The sequence below is a fragment of the Sus scrofa genome, chromosome 16 (assembly GCF_054392235.1).
Source record: "Sus scrofa isolate SSC_HxYL_T2T_F1_AM1 chromosome 16, Sscrofa_HxYL_maternal_Yorkshire_Landrace_v2.0, whole genome shotgun sequence".
Classification (NCBI taxonomy): domain Eukaryota; kingdom Metazoa; phylum Chordata; class Mammalia; order Artiodactyla; family Suidae; genus Sus; species Sus scrofa.
Genome location: NC_139398.1, coordinates 47,761,264 through 47,781,914, shown reverse-complemented (window position 1 = coordinate 47,781,914; position 20,651 = coordinate 47,761,264). Strand labels below are relative to the sequence as shown.

The window sequence follows — 20,651 nt, the reverse complement described above, 5'->3', positions numbered from 1 at the left end:
GAGAAAACGAAGTGACCTCAAAATAGCAAAATGTTTAAAAGTGAGTGCTCAAAAGGCATAGTCCTAGATCCAAATACCAGGCCCACCAAATACTAGCTCAGTGTCCTTAGACAAGTTTCTTTAATAATTTCATCATTGGGAGTTCCTGTCCTGGTACAGCGGAAACAAATCTGATTAGTATATATGAGAACGCAGGTTCAATCCCTGGCCTTGCTCAGTGGGTCAGTGATCTGGTGTTGCTGTGAGCTGTGTAGATCGCAGACTTGGCTTGGATCCTGTATTGCTGTGGCTACGGGATAGGCTGGCAGCTGTAGCTGCGATTTGACCCCTAGCCTGGGAACTTCTATATGCCAAGGGTACGGCCCTTAAAAGCAAAAAAAAATTTTCATTGTTGAACATGTATTTTTTAAAGCATCGACTATGTGCCTAGTACTCTCTGTGCTGAGGATGCAGTGGTGAATGAAGCAAAGCCCCTTTCCCATTAGGCTTATAAGCTAGAAGGGTGAGATAGACAACAAAAAAATGTGAATGTATGATGTGTCAGGTTGGAAATAAGTGGCAGGGAGAAAATGCAAGGTGACCAGGAGAAGGGAGGAAGGGTGGGCAGGGTAGTGAGGAGTTTCTGTTTATAAAGGAAACACTTCACAGATTAGGTGACATTTGAGAAGAGATCTAAAGGAAGTCTTAGGGAGTTCCCATTGTGGCACAGCAGAAACGAATCCAACTAGGAACCCTGAGGTTGCGGGTTCGATCCCTGTCCTTGCTCAGTGGGTTAAGGATCCAGTGCTGCTGTGAGGTCGCAGACGCGGCTCTGATCCCAAGATGCTGTGGCTATAGAGAAGGCCAGTAGCTGTAGCTCCAATTTGACCCCTGGCCCGGAAACTTCCATGTGCTGTGGGTGTGGCCTTAAAAATATAAATTAAAACAAAAATAAAGTCTTAGTTTTTCCTCAGACTCGGTTTTCTCGTCTTTAAGTGGGATTATGATAGTAACTCCTTCACAAGGTAGCACTTGAGAATTAGAGAATGCATTAAAGCAAAGTGCTCTATTGATGATGGCTATATTTGCTACAGTTTGCTTCCTCCTGTCAAATGGAAAAATTAAGTAGATTTGTAAGGACCTTTGTGGCAAGAACACTCCTGTGATGCTTGGTCTTTGACTTGTGTGATGACACATGCTCTTGATCAAATTCTGGACCTGCTTCTCACCCCTGGTTTATTCTTAGCATATCTGCCAGAACTTCCAACACTATTTGACATCAGGTGGAGATCTTAATGCACAGCTAAGAACAACTAAAATTATGGAAAGATACATGTAGAAAGGATGAGAACTCAAGGTTTAATTCCCTATGCAATGCAACTTTTCACCGCAACCTTTAAACCTAGATTCTATCTAGTAAAGGACAATAAGATTCTTCTCTTCAGGTTTTTAAGGATGTTTCTGTGGATACAAGACACACCCTTGCTTGAAGGGATTATATTAAAACTCATTAAATTTTGAGTAGACAAAGTGTGCAATGGTGCTTATTATGAAGAAACTGAAGAAAAAAAAAAAAAAAAAAAAAAGGAAAAGAAAAGCTGAGGGCTTTGCCTGGCCGGCATTTCTAAAGATATTGCATCTTAACTTAAAAACTAAAGCTTCCATAGTTACATAGTTTTACAAGGTTCTGAAGTCTTCAATATTTTTCAACTAATATCTGAGATATTACTTTTGCTGCCCTTGAAAATTGAATAAAGTGCTTAAATCTGTACAAAGACTTCTTTGATCAGAAAATGCTTTTCTAAAATCGTGAAGGGAAATTGTCTTCCAAAGCAAACTTTGGATATTTCCTCCCATAAACGCTCAATATGTTTCTTTTGAATAAGAACCGCCTTCTCCATCCTCTGTTAGGACTTTGGTCAGTAACATGAGTCTAAACCTCACTGAGAGGCACTGACAGTCATGAGTGTTTTGACCTCTTCCTTGCTGTTACGCTAGATGTGTTTTTTAATTATTTTTTCTCTTTCGGCTGCATCTGCAGCATGTGGAAGTTCCCAGGCTAGGGGTTGAATCAGAGCTGCAGCTGCTTGCCTATGCCACAGCCCTGGCAACACCAGATCTGAGCCACATCTGTGACCTATGCCACAGCGTTTGGATGCACTGGATCCTTTAACCCGCTGAGCAAGGCCAGGGATTGAACCAACATCCTCAAAGACACTATGTTGGGTTTTTAACCTGCTAAGCCACAGTGGGAACTCCTGTGGTTTTTTTTTCTTTTAATTGAAGTATAGTTGATTTATAAATTATGTTGATTGTCAGATGTAGAACAAAGTGATTCAGTTATACATTTCATATTCTTTCCCATTATAGGTTATTATAAGACATTGAATATGGGTTCCTGTGCTATACAGTAAATCCTTTTTGCTTGTCTATTTTGTTTTGTTTTTTAGATGGTTTCACCAAAATGAGCAGTGGTTCACCATGAGGGTTTGTCAGAAGTCCTTGGTTCTTGTGTGGCCCTGCAGCCTTGGGTACCCTGAAGAGGGGCTTTGCAGGTCCATCAGAGTCATGTTGTCCCTGGCTTCTGTGACTCTGCATTGCAGAACTCCTTCCTTCTGGCTTATTCCAAATCTATCACTTGATTTGTATTTATGGTTGAATTTGACCTCCCCATTTAAAAGATATTTCCTATTTTATTTTATTTTTATTTTTATTTTGTTTTTAGCACCACAGTCATGGCATATGGAAGTTCCCAGGCTAGGGGTCAAATTGGAGCTGCAGCTGCTAGCCTACACCACAGTCATGGCCACAGCAATGCTGGATCCAAGCCACATCAGCGACCTACACTACAGCTCATGGCAGTGCTGGATCCTTAAGCCACTGAGCGAGGCCAGGATTGAACCCGCATCCTCACGGATACTAGTCAGGTTCGTTTCCTCTGAGCCACAATGGGAACTCCAAGATATTTCCTATTTTAAATGTATACATTAGCCAGTATTCCTTTTTTCCATTCCTGGCAAATGTGTATTGGTGTCGGTCTAAGAGAATTCGCTGGACTGAAGGAGGCTGAACCCAGTTACCAGTAGTGCTTATGTCTAGGCTCTTGCATGGCTGTCTCACAGTCACTGTCTGCTGGTTCCAGGCTGCACATTTCCCCAGTCATTTTTTCCTTGGCTCTTCACCATGGGTCCTCCCAGAACACTGCAGGGTCTTTAGTAGCTAAAAGTGACTTAATCTAAAGGTCCTTCAGTCTGTATTTGTAGAAATTCATAGCAGATGGTCTCAATATGTTTGGGCTGCCTTTTTTAAACAAACAAAAAAATGTAGAGAATCTACAGGAAAAACAAAATAAGTGCTATTTTTTAAGTGGTAATGGAAACACCCAGGGTGCCTAGCCTATACCAAGTAGCAGGGCTCTCCAAAAACAGGAAATAACATGTGACAGAGACACAAGAAAGATAGGACTTTTTTTGGTTGTTCATATCTTTGTATTTGGTCCATTTTATAGTTTGACGTGCGAGAAAAGGCAGCTTGCACAGTGAGAGCCAGTGATAAATTATCTTTCTTACATTAAGTTCTGTGTATGTAAGAAAGGGGTCCATGGGACATGTTCTTTCTTAATATACACGTTGGTATGATCTGCTAGCCTTAGCCGTGAACTTCTTATATCCAGGGTTTACAGATTCACAGTAATGCCAGATTGCTTTGCTAGCCTTACCAGCATAGCCATTAATTACACAAAGAGGCATGTGGCTAAAGACAGAGGTCACCAGTAATGTGATTAGGAGGCCCAGTGTGCCTCAACAATTTTCATGGATTAACATATGTCTTTTTAGTATCTATTGACTGGGAAATAATAGTGTTTAAAAAAAAAGAAAAAAGCTATTGTGAATTCTGTTACATGGCCTCTATTTAAATGTACTTAAAGATAACTGTTTATTAATTTCAATTATGCAATCAGTGAAGCTAGAGTCTCTTTCTGTCTCATGATCTGAGCTCCAATTCCAAGCCCCTCCCTGACAGGAACTGCTGTTAGTACTATAGCTTGTATCCATCCACCTTTTCTCTCTGCTGTCATATACACATGTGCATCTGTAAAAATATTTTGTACTGCTTTTTATGTGTGGTATATGTATTTTTAACAGACATTATATGATACTGCATTATGTGGGCAACTCAACACTGTGTCTTGAAAGTTGTTTCATATCAGTTCATAGAAGTTCCCTTTTTTTTTTTTTTTTTTTTTTTTTGCCTCCCCCTTGGCATATGGAAGTTCTTGGGTCAGGGATGGAATCTGGGCCACAGTTGCCACCTACCCCATGGTTGTAGCAGTGCTGGACCCTTAACCTACTGCTTTGGGCCGGGGATTGAACTCGTGCCTCCACAGAGACAAGCTGAGTCATTAATCCACTGCACCACGGAAGGAACCCCCATGACCCACTTTTTTTAAACCCTGTTTAATATCATAGTTTATACATTGCCCCACTGTTGGCCATTTACATTTCCCCTTATATTTTGCTACTATAAACATGTTGCAATAAACATCCTATTTGTGTGTTTGTGTGTGTGTGTATGTGTAATCTCCTTAGGACTATGTCACCAGTCATCTCTGGAATAGATACCAGGAAGTAGACTTGCTGGGAGTTTTATTATTTTTATTTTTTTGATTATCTCATTTTATTTTTTTAGTTTATATGATTTTATTTTTTCAATTATAGTTGATTTACAATGTTCTGTCAATTTCTACTGTACAGCAAAGTGACCTAGTCATACATATATAAAAGATATATCTTTTTTCACATTATCCTCCATCATGTTCCATCACAAGTGACTAGATATTGTTCCTGTGCTATATAGCAGGATCTCATTGCTTTTCCATTCCAAATGCAATAGTTTGCATCTATTAACCCCAAAGTCCCAGTCCATCCCACTCTCCGCCCACCCTTGGCAACCGCAGGTCTGTTCTCCCAGTTTCTTTTCTGTAGGTAGGTTCATCTGTGCCATATATTAAATTCCGGATATAAGTGATATCATTATGGTATTTGTCTTTCTCTTTCTGACTTATTTCACTTGGTATGAGTTCTAATTCCATCCAATGTTGCTGCAAATGACATTATTTTGTTCTTTTCTAAGGCTGAGTAGTATTCCATTGTGTATGTGTACCACATCTTAATCCACTCATCTGTTGGTGGATATTTAGGTTGTTTCCACGACTTGGCTATTGTGAGTAGTGCTGCAATGAACGTGTGGGTGCATGTATCTTTTTCAAGGAAACTTTTATCTGGATATATGCCCAAGAGTGGGATTGCTGGGTCATATGATAGTTCTACATTTAGTTTTCTGAGTTCCATACTGTTTTCCACAGTGGTTGTACCAATTTACATTCCCACCAACAGTGTAGGGAGTTTTACTTTTAAATGAAGTTACATTTTATTAATCACAAAATCTAGATATATTTGAAATGTAATAGAATATATATGTAAAGGCATTGTTTATTCAGCCTGAAGACAATGCCTAGTGCCTAAAGGTTTGCAGAACCTCCTGATTAGGAATCTCTAGCAAAGTGGACCTGAGCCCCTATTCCAGAATGGAAAGAATACGGGCCTGGATATCAGTACCCTTGCTTCATGCATTAGCTCTGTGACTTCATGTCTTCATTCCTATTTCCACATCTCTAAAATTGGGAAAATATGTTTACTTCCCTGTCCTTATGAGTAAATGAGAAAATTCCATAGAAGTTCTTTAGATTGTTGGTCCCAGTAATATGACTGTTGTGGAAGTACTGTAAACAAACAAACAAAAACACATAGCAATAATGAATTTTTAAAAAACTAATAAAATATTAAAAATAGAAAGTTGTACCCTGAAGGAAGACAGGGCAATCTCCAGGTGTCAGAAATAAAGAGAGAATGTAAAGCCAAAACTATAGGCTCGTGAGCAGCTGCCGTCCTAGCTCAGAAGAGAATTAGACTTCGATATATTCTCCAAATGCCTAGGTAGATGATAGGGTTTCAGTGCCCAAAGTGTTGTCCTTGGGCTACTCCAGGCTGCTGAGATCGTAGCCTGAAGCCAGGGCCATGGATGCCTGCTCTTTCAATATAAGGCAAACTTTAAAAACTCCCCATAGGGCCAGTGAATCTCTAAGGAAGTTAATGAGTACCCTGGGTCCTGGTGGAAAAAATACTTGCCATGACCACTGAAAGTCTGTGAGTGTGTTCTGCCTGGGCATGGAATCCAAACTTACCCTACCTGCATCTTAGGGAATCCCAAGGTGGGAAATTAATGTAGGAACTTAGTATAGACTAAGAGAACTTCTAGGGTTTCCTTCCCAGAAGGAATGAAAATCACTCTCTAAGTACATTTCCACAATTCACAGAGAACAGAATTCTCTCTGTCTCTCTCTCTCACACACAAACACACTCCACATGTCACGAAGTGGAGTAGAATAAAAATTATGAAAATTTATACCCCAAGAGCTTAGTAAGGCAATATAAGTTAGGATACTATGAAATAAATGTTTAAAATAAGGGAAAGTCATAATATTGGAACAGAATACTAAAAAGAGGCCAGGCTCATTTGAAAGATATCCTATAACTCTTTAGAAAGGAATATTACAGTTATTGAAATGAATGGTGCTTTGCAAGTAAATACACATGGAAGATAGGGTTTATTATTTTAAGATATAATCATTAGTGATTGAATAGTAAAATAAAATAACGATGCATATTAAGCCATGGCAGTACAAATGCACTGACTTGTCATGGTTTTACATGCATCTAATTTTAATAACAGTTTTTTTTTAAAGCTATACATTATCTTTATCCACAATAACATAACCCACATAAGTAATAACCCCAAGTCACAAGATATAAATCAAATCCAAAGTCTTCAGAAATATCTGACAGCCTCTTATTCGTCTTTGAGTTTTTCATTTCTTTTTTAGGGAATAAATTTGCCTGTTGAAATTAAGGGACCATTCCCCTTAAGTATAAAGTAATTCTGAAGGCAACAGGAAATGGCAGTAAAAGTTGAACTCTTTAAACCTTAGAAGCATCTTGAATCCCATTATAACAATGAAAAGGAGTTCCCGTCGTGGCGCAGTGGTTAACGAATCTGACTAGGAACCATGAGGTTGCAGGTTCCATCCCTGCCCTTGCTCAGTGGGTTAAGGATCCGGCGTTGCCGTGAGCTGTGGTGTAGGTTGCAGACGCAGCTCGGATCCCGCGTTGCTGTGGCTCTGGCGTAGGCCGGTGGCTACAGCTCCGATTCGACCCCTAGCCTGGGAACCTCCATATGCTGCGGGAGCGGCCCAAGAAATGGCAAAAAGACAAAAAAAAAAAAAAAAAAATGAAGAAAATCTTGTTTTGCCTCTGGAGTTTGGCATGGCTGTGGCCTAAGGAGCTAGTTCCTGCTTCTCTTCAGCAATAAAGTTGTCCAATCTGCTTAGACTTCGAAGAAGTGCCATTGATGTTGGTGCTAAGGGAGCTGCTGCTTATTTTCCAAGCCAAGGGGACAGTTGGGCAGAGGAAGAAGCTCAAAGAATTTTTTACTTTGTAATAGACGGTCCAAGGATTCTTCTGAAATGTGCCTTTTTGTTGATGTTGCTGCTGGGGAGAACTACACCCTTCTCCTGATTCACCACTGAAAGGTCTAGACCTTTTCTCCATGACTGTCAAGTTTTTCTGTTCTTTTCAAATAAGACTCTCCCAGGAATGCTCTTATTTTTGTTTCTACAACATCTGTAATGCCAAGTTGTTAACTGAGCATAAACATGAAATGTGCTAAGTATGAGAGAATATTTATTAGCATATCCATTCTTGCCTAAAATTTCTAGTCCATCTCATTTGCTTAGGAATGTTTTGTTGTTGTTAATATCCATCGATGAGAACAATGCCAAGGGATTTATTAAAGGAAGATGAGAAAGCTCCAAATTATTGTAGGAAAGATAACTTTTCTAGAGATCACAGGGAGAAATTCTACAGTTTTGATTTATTAGAAGGCTTTGGAACAAATAAGCTTAAAACATGGAAAAACTGATATAATCAGGTGAAAAGGAAAATAAGTGAAGTTTAGAATCGGGTGATCCCTCAGAATAAAAAAAAATCCTTTTTCAGTTCATGTAAAAAAAAAATGGAAAGTAAGACATGCAACATCCATTTTGAAAATAATAGAACTCACATTTAAATCATGGCTTATTTCCAGCATTAAAGGCTGGAGATTCACATGGGATCTTGGAACCAAATTCAGAACTTGACAGGACAGCATGAGGAGGAAGGGGGGAGTGGCTGCATGGTTGGAGACATTCTACTGTAAATGATTTTTTTAGCCTTTATTGTTTTGGTAGAAACCAAAACAGGCCATGGTGGTGTATACGTGATGCCAAGACATCTGAATGAAAATCAGAATATAGCCCCAAACTATAGATGCTTCCCTTACTTTTCTTCCATTACATAGAAACAGCCTTGGGAATGGTGGCCCATTCTAACCAAGAATCAGGAATGGCATCAGGGAACAGAGGATTATTTACCCCTCCCAGCTGGCATTCTCTGGGGCGTTCTTCTATCCTCCAACTTACTTTTCTTGGCTTTGCTTCTGCTAAGACATGCACCTTCTTCCTGCCTCCCTTTGTCTTTTTCTCACTTAACCTACTTGAGGCTCAGTTTCCTCATTTATAAAAGCCCAGCGTCTGCACCATGGTAAGCACTTAGGAAATGTTTATCCCCTTCTTTGGGGGGGAGTGTTGAGGGGGGCACACTCATGGCATATGGAAGTTCCCAGGCTAGGGGTCAAATCAGAGCTACAGCTGCCGGCCTATGCCCCAGCAATGGCAGGTCCGAGCCACATCTGCAACCCACACCACAGCTCATGGTAATACCAGATCCTTAACCCACTGAGGGGGCCCAGGGATCGAACCTGCATCCTCATGGATGCTAGTCAGATTTGTTTCCACTGAGCCACGACAGGAATTCCCTCATTCTCTTCTTAATGAGCCCTGTTTCCTATCCATATCAGTGGTGATATAATGGAAAAAAGGAGGAAAATAAGACAAAGCTGATTCTCGAATCTGTTTTTCCTTTAATGTTCCTGAGGACCCTCATGGAAGAATCCTAGTCTCTGTCTTACCCTTCCATTCTCCCTTCTTACTCTCCAGGGGCCCAGATGTTCAGGGGAGTCATTGCAATGGAGTGTCCCTCTGAGATGTCGATGCCTATTTTTCTTTACACTTCAGGGTCCTCTAATCCCATATTTGCCCTTCCTGCCACCCTCATCTTTCTATAGAATATTAAGATTGTGGTTGGACTTGGGGAGGGGGAAGAGGAGCTTTTCACTTTCTTAGTATTCTTAGCAACACAAACCCACAGAAAACCTTAAAAAAGATTTTGAATTTGCTATAGGAAAAGGAAGGCTTAAAAGAATTTGGGAAGTGGGCCAGAGTAGGGAGCAGTGCTCGAGGGGTGTCAAAAGATGATGATGGCAGACAGCTGAAACAGACCCGCCCTGAGGTACTCAGAGCAGAGTGTCTGGAAGGTGACCCACATGAGAAGGCTCTGAGGAGACACATTTCCATGGAGCCTGTCAACCTCTGTGCACGACTTTGCTTCTTGGAGTGCCTCGAGATTGGTCTCTGGAGTCCTTACTCCTGCCCCTGGGTAGATGAGGTCAAAGATGAGAAAAAAAGACACTGATCCCTCACAGTACTCTGAATTCGTGCTTTCCCGGTATGATCAGTATACTGTTATCTGGTAGCCCTAGCATGACATATTATGCCTCTGGATCCGTGTCAGCCAGCTACCACTTGGAGCTTATTTCTTTGGGAGAATGTTTTCTGAGCGCTCCAAACAACAGTTTGAAGCCAAACACTGGAAATCAAACATTGGGGATAATAGTTGTTCAAAAGTGAAGTCCTACTGATAATGCGGTCAATTAACCAGGTTTTTCTAAATGACCAGATGGTGCGATGCTAACAGATACCATCTGAAGAGATAAAAGGTTTCAGATATTTGTCGGTGAATAGCCAGTAGTTAAGGACACAGTGCCATCCCAGGTCACGACACAGCTAAGCCAGTCTATTATAACACTTAGCATCATAAGAAACAAGCTATCTCTTACTCATAGGAGGTGAACTTTATTTGATTGTAAATATAGCTATTTTGAGAAATACAGCTGGCTTAGGTTTCCTCAGTAGTTTATACCAGCAATAAATTTTTCCTGATGTTCTCAGTCTTAGTGTTTTCAATTTAATTGGCTACACTTAAAGTGTCTGATCTTGAGAAACAATAGGGAAGTGCATTAAGATGAATGCAATCAAATACAAATGGCTCAAAGTTACATTAAAAAGGGGGGAAAATCCATATATTATTCCATTTAATGTACTGCACTCAATGTCAAAGCCTGAAAAAGAATAGCAATTATAGTCATTAAAAAATGGGTTTTCAGAGAATATTTAATGGCTTGAGAATATGCTGCCTTTAAAAAATTTCTTTTTTTAATTTTTAGGGTGCGCCACGGCATGTAGAGATTCCCAGGCTAGAGGTTGAATCAGAGCTGTAGCCGCACACCTACACCACAGCTCACGGCAACACCGGATCCTTCATCCACTGAGGGAGGCCAGGGATCAAACTTGGATCCTCATGGATACTAGTTGGGTTCATTACACTGCACCAACCACAGGAACTCCACTATGCTACCATTATAATGAGTGGAAAAAAGCAGATCACAAAACTGTATTTTGGAATGATCTCAGTTTTGTAAAATAACTGAATATATACAAAAACATATATACAATATATGTGTATACATATCTACATACAAACACAAAGAAAAATTAAAAGGCATGAAATTAATAAAAAGATTGATGGTGGTAATCCGGGTGTTGGAATTAGGTATGATTTTTCTTGTATTTTTCCCTGTATATTGTATAACAGACAATTTTTAATTTATTTTCATAGAAACTTTTTAAAGGAAAAAAATTATAAGAGAAAACTAAAATGAATGTAATCTAACCCTACAATGAAAATCACATTGCAGAGGAAAAAAAATACAACTAAGGAAAGAGTCACCAGAACATGCAGGGAAGAAAGAGGAAGGAAGATAGTTGTTGGGTTGGGAACACTTACAACTTTCCCTCCAGAGCTTGAGGCTTTTTCTACAACAGCATCTGACCACTCCATAGCTGAGTTCCTTTGATCTCTAGGAGGCAAGTTTCTGAACCAATCACAAGAAAGATCACGTTTGCTCCTGGTGAATTGGCCCAGCTGGCATCACATTTGTGAGCAGTATTTGTTTCAGGGTTGCTGACTGTACAAGCTGCTTTATGGGCCACTTTTTGGGCAGCTGTCCTGAGCTTGTTTTGGGTGGCGTGGCTATAGGCTTTCCCTGTTTCCTTGCTGCACCAGCAGGCACACTGGAACACACAAGTCTGATTCTGTCAGGATCCACGGCTTTCACACTTGGAGCCTCCAGGTTCCCACCACCCTGCACTGGCCTCCAGACTTCATAATGGTTCTGCATTAACTTGTGGTCAGAGTCCCCCTTTTTTTGTTCTCAGATAGTCTCTCATTCAGCTTATTCAGATCTTCAGCTTTCATCCTGAGATCTGGACACTAGCCACATGGCGACATTGCTCTGAAGTTCCCCCAAATGGCGATCGCTAAAAAGAAATGTGCATGTCTCCTGTCTGGGCATGCCATCCACACCCAGTGAAGCTGGACTTTTATGTAAAGCCTGGGTTTTCAAACAAGAGCATGAGACTGAGACAACTTTAGGGTTGGGTTTAGAGGACTGTGTTGTTGGCTTGTTTCTGAGCCAAGATTTAAAAAGAAAGAAAAATCAGTTTGCAAAGAAGCTGATAAAGTGGCTGTAATCATTTTGGTGAAATAATTTCTCTGAACATAATGATCTCTATCTAGCATAGATTCTATGCTCTAGGCATGAAAGTAAATCTTTTTTCCAAATATGATTTTCAAAAGAGATTAATGCATGTAGGTGCTTAGCCTGTATAGCAAGCACTCTATAGGTGTTGACTCCTTGTGGTTAGCTGAGGCACTAGGGCTGTAGTTGGCAACACTGGGCCATAGTACCTCTATACTAGAGATTTTTTTTTTTTTAATTTTTTTTTTTGTCTTTTTGCCATTTCTTGGGCTGCTCCCGCGGCATATGGAGGTTCCCAGGCTAGGGGTCGAATCGGAGCTGTAGCCACCGGCCTACGCCAGAGCCACAGCAACGCAGGATCCGAGCCGCATCTGCGACCTACACCACAGCTCACGGCAACGCCGGAACCTTGACCCACTGAGCAAGGGCAGGGATCGAACCTGCAACCTCAAGGTTCCTAGTCGGATTCGTTAACCACTGTGCCACGACGGGAACTCCTAGAGATTTTTTTTTTCTTTTTTTTTCTTTTTTTTTTTTGTTGTTCTTTTTTAGTGGAGAAAGGTTTATTGCAGGGCCAAGCAAGAACTGTGCAGCTCATGCTCAAAAGACCTGAATACATAGTGGACTTCAGGGAAGCTTCTTTTAAAAGCAAGGCAAGGTGGGGGAGTCACAAGGTGTGTGATCCATTCATACACAGTTCTGATTGGTTGATAGTGAAGTAACAGGGTGGTGTCAGAGTTCCCATCGTAACTCAGTGGTTAATGAATCCAACTAGGAACCATGAGGTTTCGGGTTCGATCCCTGGCCTTGCCTAGTGGATTAAGGATCTGGCATTGCTGTGAGCTGTGTTGTAGTCACAGATGTGGCTCGGATCTGGCGTTGCTGTGGCTCTGGCGTAGGCCGGTGGCTACAGCTCCGATTGGACCCCTAGCCTGGGAACCTCCATATGTGGCAGGTGTGGCCATAGAAAAAGAAACACACAATAAAACCAAAAAAACAAACAAAAAAAAAACATGGTGGTGTCATAGGGGTTCACATTATTAATCCTTAGGCTCCAGTAGGTCTGGGGGCTATGTGCTTAGTGGTCATCAAGGAGTTAGCTTTAGAGAACAATTTTAATTATGGCTTTTTTTTTTCTAGACTAGAAATCTCCCTTAACTCTAAGGTTTTTACATCATTCACATTTTAAGCTCCTTACAAAGAATAGATTCTCTTGGGTTACCATCAACTTCTTACTTTATATATATTAATACTTTATGTATTTAGGTGCTCCTATATAGGGTGCATATATATTTACATGTGTTATAGCTTCTTCTTGGATTTATCCCTTGATAATTGTGTAATGTCCTGCTTTGTCTCTTGTAGTAATCCTTGTTGTAAAGTCTATTTTGTCTGATCATAAGTATCTCTACCCCATGTTTGTTTCGATTTGTACAGAATACTTTTTTTCTATTCCCTCACTTTTGGTCTGTGTGTGTCTTCAGACCTAAAGTGAGTCTCTTGTAGGCAGCATATATACAGGTCTTATTTTTGTATCCATTCAACCACTCTGTCATTTGATTGAAGCATTTAGTCAATCTAATTTTTTTTGTTTGTTTTTCTTATTTTTTAGGGCTGCATCTGTAGCATATGGAAGTTCCCAAGCTAGGGGTTGAATTGGAGCTGCAGCTACCAGTCTATACCACAGCCACAGCAACACCAGATCTCAGCTGAGATCTGGCCAGGGATGGAACCCACATCCTCATGGATACTAGTTGAAGTCTTTTTTGCTGCGCCACAATGGCAACTCCGTCAATTTACACTTAAAGTGATTATTGATATGTATGTTCTTATTGCCATTTTGTTAATTGCTTTTGGGTTTTTATAAATAACATTTCCTCTTGGAAGAATGGGAGGACAGTGACACATAATATGCCACATCCTGCTTTTTCTGCCCCCCTCTTTTTTTTTTTTCTTTTTTTAGCTCCATGGAATGACTCAACCATATAACTGGAGAAAATTTATCCTCATTAAGAGATGGGCTTAATTCAGCTCTCTTCTGGATGGCCAGAGGGATGTGGCCAACGACCTGGTAAGATGAGTGTTTTGTTTCAACAACAATCCTCTTTCCTCTTTAGGAGGTTATTTACTCAACTTCCCCCACCCCCTCCGCCCCCGGAGACTTGGAGGCAATTCACTGCAGCCAGGATCTGAACACTGGGAAGACTGGAGGATGCCTATCTCTCTTGGAAAGAAGACACTCATTCCATTCTGGGTTGGATTGGGGGATGGAGATTATCATGATTAACTTTGGCAAATTCCTTCATCAATGTGGCTGTTATCTAGCAGTTGAAAAGCAAAATTCAGAGAACCATACATCCTTGCAAAGTTGCTTCTTCGAGCCTCTCCTCCAGAGCATAAGGAGTCCTCCTGGAGAGGTTTTCCTCCCATTAGAACTGGAGAAATGACTCTCCTCTTAGGACTCTCCCATTATATCGCACTAGCTCTTGAAATCTCTCCCTTGTCATCTCCCTTTACAACACTGTCTTCAAACTGATGGAATTAGGGATTTCTTTCCTCCTTCCTTCCTCCCTCTCTTCCTTACTTGTGTACCTTTTTTGTTTTGTCTTTTCCTTCAAAAGGACACAGTTTTTATTCATTACCTTTCTTTTCTTTTTTTTTTTTTGAGTATCCATGGTGTGATAGCACCTTACTTCTAATTGTATAGAACAAAGACACTTTATCTCCTTTAAATACCTTTAGTTCTATATCTCTGAATATGAATATGCCCACTCATTGCTGGAAAAGGCATGTGCAGAGGAGACCAGTGAACATTCCACAGTAGATGGTTTCTTCTGGGAAGTTCTTTCCATCAGATTCTCTGTGATCCTATGTTCTCTCTCATTGGAACAGGGTACTCTCCAGAGGGGAGAATTTGCCTAAATGATACCATTATTATGATTTTCAAAATATTTTTGCTTTCACCAAAAAGCTTACATTTGCCAATAATTCGGAGTATTTGCGTGGTCACTTAAAAATCTTTAAAGACACTCATCTTTCAGTAACACCACATTCTCCTTGGCATGAAGTATCTGTTTTCTATGAAATATGAAATATGTTATTTCTGGTTCAGAGGTGAGTACTGCACCGTTGAGCAAAACCCTGGGCGACTGGCTGTAAAAGAGGCAGCTTTTAGGTGTCTCTCTTTATAGGAAAGGCAGAGATGTGAGGCTTGATAAAAGCAGGGGGAAATGGGGAAGGGAGGTGAGGAGATGTTTTCAAAATATAAGATGTTTATTAACTGTCATGAACGTAGAAGGAGATGGCTCACTTCACAGGGAAATCAGGCAGAGCGAAACCGTAAGATTATGTGATTACAAATGGTGACAGACCTCTGAGTCAAAGCTCAGGTTAGTGGTTTCAGAAATCAAGGGGCATCTCCTAAGTGCTAGATTCAAAGTAATTCTGTAACTTCGTGGATTTTCAGCCCACTTAATTAATTGCTTCAACAGACCCCTACAGTCCCATTGTGTTTGCCCTTCAATTTTAATTCACTGACCCTGAGTAGTAGTTCTCACATTTGAGTGTGCACCAGAATCACCTATGGGGCAAATTAAATATACAGCTTCTGGGGCTTCCCCTCTGGAGAGTCTAATTCAGCAGGGGTGCCAGAGGGCCCTGGAGGCTGTGTTTGTGATAGGCACTCTGGCTTGTTCAGATACAGGGTCCATGGAATGAACAGTGCGAGACGATGATTTAATGGTGCTTGGGAGATGTCTAGCATCATGATGATTTTAAAAACTTTCTTACAGCAGTAGCTTTCAACATGTAGACTGAGGGTTTGAAATGAGCAGATTCAGAGACCCCATCTCACTTTCACAAACATTAACTACATTTCCACCAGAAACCATGTCCTATGGGTTAATAGCTGGCTGATGGGAAAGAGTGTGCCTGCCAATTACAGAACGAGGGAATGTGATCAGTGCCATTATAGATGGACCTGTAAAGAACAGGGGAAAGGGGATGAAGAAGCAAGTTTTTTGACCTAAAAGAAACTTTAGAGATAATTCTCTGGTCTATTGAAGACGTGTTTCACAGGGGAAAATCTGGGACTCCAAATTAGGAAGACTTCAATATCTTCCTTCATTTGTATGAAAGACTTAAAAATCTATATCACACTTTCTGTCCCTGCCACATGAACTTTGTGGATGATATTCTGGGAGCTGTATATATCTGTTTGTTCTGGTATACAAAGGAAAGAAAACTAGATATAACTTTATCACATTGTTTTCCTTAATCATTTATTTTACACAGGCCTTTGGATCTTCAGAAATATCTTGCTGACTGGGATTATTATACCATTTTTTTTTAACTTGATGGATTGTTTATATAGTTATGGCGATCAGCACATATGTGCTTCCCTAAAACATGATTTTCCAGCTCCTGGGGACCAGCCGTATAGAGCCGTGGCGTAAATGTCAGAGCTCGGATAGCAGGTTTTGCTTTTTGAAACTTCACACTTACATAAAAACAAATGCATTTGGGGACTGGTTTTGGTAATAATTTGACTGCTAGCATATATATATATTTGCCTTTTTAGGGCCACACCCATGGCATATGGAGGTTCCCAGGCTAGGGGTCCAATTGGAGCTGTAGCCGCCAGCCTACACCAGAGCCACAGCAATATGGGATCCGAGCCACATTTGTTACCTACACCACAGCTAATGACAATGCCTGATCCTTAGCCCACTGAGGCCAGGGATTGAACCCGCATCCTCATGGATGCTAGTTGTGTTCGTTAACCACTGAGCCATGACGGAAACTCCTTTTTTTTTTTTTTTTTTTGTCTGCTGGCATGTTTAAAACCTAGGTACTCAAAGCAAAACAACAACAAACAAAAACTCAAAGAAAAATGAGTGAGAGAAACAGATGCCTCTATACACCTCCCACTTCCAGGTAGTCTCTAATAGGGCTGGAAACTGGCAAGTGATGATCCTTAGAACTCTGTATTTCTATGGATAGCACCCCAGTTGATTTCTGAGTAGGAGGCTTCCAGAGCAAGGAAACCCAACCAGAATATGCAGGAATAGAAAGCTACCTTCAGGGGTGAAGTCAAAGCAGATACCAATTATAAAAGTCTCTTTCCTGCAAACTCTGGGGCTATCAGGGAACAAAAGTTCTTAATGATTTATAGCAGAGCCCCTAGTCATATGATTTCTATAACACAGAGCATTTTACACAAGGTGAAATGTACAACTATGTGATTTTGCTTAATTCATGTGTTAATGTCTAATTTGTGACTTGAAGGCGGAGCAGAAATGTGGTAAATGTTGATAATCTTACCTCCTAGGAATCTCTTTAAACTCAACAGAGATCAGCTAGCTTGGCCTCTCCAATCTCAGAAAGGAAGGAGGGCCTTGCTATTTTGGTAAGTATCTTTGTATATATTCCCCAACCTCATCTTAGACAGCTAGACCAATTATGAACTACTTGGAGAACATCTTATAGAACAAGCTGATAAAGTAAAACATTAAAAGTTTCCACCCCTGATTTAGGGATTATGGAATGAGCCTAGGAGTTAGGAGTCCTGGGTTCAAATTCCTGACGTGTCTGGGTGGGTGGGACTTAAAACGCAAAGTTTTTGGAATTAGGCAGACCCAGCTTTATATAATATCTCTTACTTCCTAGCTGAGTGAACTTGAAGTTATTAACTTTTGAAGCTGCAGATTTCTTATCTGTGTAATGGCAGCTAGAGGATGCTTGGAAGTATCTGTTGTGAGGGAACGCTTATTTCACTGGGTGGTTAAGAGAATTAAAGGAATGAATTCACATATGGCATTTAAGACACTTTGGCTCATATGTAGAATAAGCTCAATAAGGAGTAATTATTCTACTTCTAACTGATGGTTTTACACAAGTCACTTCTGTCTTAATCTCTCCTTTATCTGAATCATATTTCATGGATTTTTTTGGATGAGAATTAATGGAAAGAATGTTGTTACAAAAGTGCCTGGCTCACAGTAGGCCCTCAATAGAGGGGGAAAAAAAGAAAGACAGATAGAATCTGCCTCTGGGTATCTGAGGTACTCAGAGTTTCTTAACATGGGATTTTAGATCATTAACTCTTGGTGTAGTTCTTTAATTATCACTCTGTGAAACTGAACAATCACTTTAAGATGCAGTGCAAGGATATGACCAAGAAATGGAAGATCAAGGTGTTTCCATGTGGCTCAGCAGTAATGAACCCAACTAGTACCCATGAGGATGCAGGTTTGATCCCTGGCCCCACTCAATGGGTTAAGGATCCGGTGTTGCCATGAGCTGTGGTATAGGTCACAGATGCTGCTCAGATCTGGTGTGGCTGTGTGGCTATGGCATAGGCCAGCAACTGCAGCTCCGATTCAACCCCTAGCCTGGGAACTTCCATATGCTGTGGGTATAGCCCTAAAAAGAAAAAAAAGGAAAAAAGAAAGAAATGGATGATCAAATATACTTGGGGAGAGTAAGTGAATCCACTCAAGAGTCAGTGCATCAGAAAGGAGGCCTTACGGGCTCTGGTTTAGTTACTTAGCAGGGTCTAGCAGGAGTAAATTTAAGTCTAAAGATGACAAGTAAGTAGGACCTCAAGGGCAAAGAAAATATCATTTGTCCTTTTGGTAGTTTCCAGTTTTATTAGGAGCACAAGCTGAGCACATAGTAGGCATCAAATGAATGCTTATTGATGACACACACTATTGGTTGTATACCCAGTAGCTATACTCTTTTTCTCATTGGTGCTAGAAACCTGGTTTTTATCAGGCAACACAAGATCCAGCCCCAGAAAAATGACTCAGGGTTGGTCTAAATCAGTCACGGCAATTTCATTATTCTTTGCCAGTGATTGGTTTAGAAATAGTCATGTGACACAGTTCTGGCCAGGAAGACATAAAGGTGACATTCGCTGACTATTTTTCTTCTGAAAAGAGAAACATCCATCAGGAGAAATTCCACTCCTCTCCCCCTCCCTCCCCTGCCTTTTCAGATTTACTTTTTACTTTTACCCTCATCCCATTACCTGCTCTCTTGGATCCTGCTGCCTGAGGAACCTGTAATTGAGGCAGCCACTGTGTGACTCTGAGAGGAAACTTTGCCCATATGAGGATGGACAGCAAAGTAGAAGGATGGGAGGAGCCAGAGTCCTTCATATCTTTGAGCTATAAACCAATGCCAGAGCCAACAGAATTCTTTTGTGTGTGTGTGTCTTTTCTTGAGCTGCTCCTGCAGCATATGGAGGTTCCCAGGCTAGGGGTCTAATCGGAGCTGTAGCCACCAGCCTACACCAGAGCCACAGCAATGTGGGATCTGAGCCGTGTCTCTGACCTACACCACAGCTCACGGCAACGCCAGATCCTTAACCCACTGAGCAAGGCCAGGAATCGAACCTGCAACCTCATGGTTCCTAGTTGGATTCATTAACCACTGAGCCACGACAGGAACTCCCAGGCTTCTTATTAAGTAAATAACATGTGTTCTTATGATTTAAGCTATGCTTAATCAAGTTTTCTGTTAGTTACAGTTTAACCCTTGTAATAATACTGATGATCGTATGTAGAGTTCTTACTATGTGCTGAGAACTTTCTAAGTACTTCATATGTATTAGGTCCTTTAATCCTCAGAACAACCCGAAAAATTAGTTGTTATTATCCCTATTTTATACCTGATGAAACTGAGGCACAAAAATGTTAACTTTCTTAGTGTTACAAAGACAACAAATTACAGAGTTAGCACTTTCATCTAGTTATCTGGTTCTACCGTTATATTAAGCTACTTCAATATAGCTAAAATATTTATTACAACATATAAAAACTGTTAGCTTGAATTACCTTTGTTGGACAAAGAGCAATAAGAAAGGACCTAAAACCTGTTTTAATAATATTAAAAATATACTGGCCAAGAGCCTATATAATGGCTATTTCATATAGCTACTAATGAATAATTTTTTGTACGTTTTTGAAAATATGTGCCAATGTAACCAAGGTACTGGGAAACTTGTGAAAATATTATTTTATGGGATGAATGGTTTACTAGTGAACAATGATTTGAAATGGCCCAATCATTAAAATCATAAAAATATAAATTAGAAGACTGGGTTTCACTCATTAGCCGTGTAGTCAAAGTCCTGGGATGAGAAATTGAGGATCTGTCACTGCTTCAGCAAATGGTTGTTCTAAGTGAAATAAATCAAGCTTGGAAAGAGCTACTTGTCTTTTTTTTTTTTTTTTAACTAGTCTACCTTTTTGATATGGTTTGTGTTGAAAACATATTTTTATTCACTACTTTATTTTCAAGGTGATTTTCCATGAATAAAGCCAACAATAAGGTATCCTAATAATAAACATAATAGGTGAAAGTGAGACTTTCCCCTCCTCTACCTCCTCTTTTTCCTTGTAGTAAATAAGAAAAAACTCTTATAGAAACTAGAAAGCAAAGAATTGCAATAGTATGTATGATATTTATATACTCTTTTGCTATCTTTGGACACATGCTTACATGGGATTCTAAAGAGAAGAGGACAAATTAATTAGATTAGTTCATATTTTTATAGTAACAAGTATAAAAAATCCAAATCAAAATGATTTAAAGCATGAAGATGAATTATTTGTATTTTTAAGAAGACATGATATAGAGACAATTATAGACCTTATACTGCAGAGTTGTAATGAAAAGCAAAAGAATGAGTGCCTGTAAAACCGTTGGAACAGGGCACATAGCTAGCATTCAATAAATATTAGCTACTATTATCTCATTGGCTATATTTATGTTTGAAGCCCACGCCTGTACCA

The 20,651-nt window shown here is 40.2% G+C and overlaps 1 long non-coding RNA gene across 3 annotated transcripts in view; it reads left to right on the top strand.

The window, feature by feature from the left end:
* LOC106506500 (uncharacterized) overlaps positions 1-20,651 on the top strand; it is a 145,454-nt gene that overhangs the window by 48,700 nt on the left and 76,103 nt on the right. For 2 of the 3 annotated variants that reach the window (XR_014831350.1, XR_014831349.1), the window contains 2 exons: positions 13,814-13,921; positions 17,180-17,257. This is a non-coding gene — a long non-coding RNA (uncharacterized LOC106506500). Of the gene's footprint in view, positions 1-13,813; positions 13,922-17,179; positions 19,882-20,651 lie in introns of those variants that run through there. The other variant, XR_014831348.1, reaches the window with a different exon arrangement.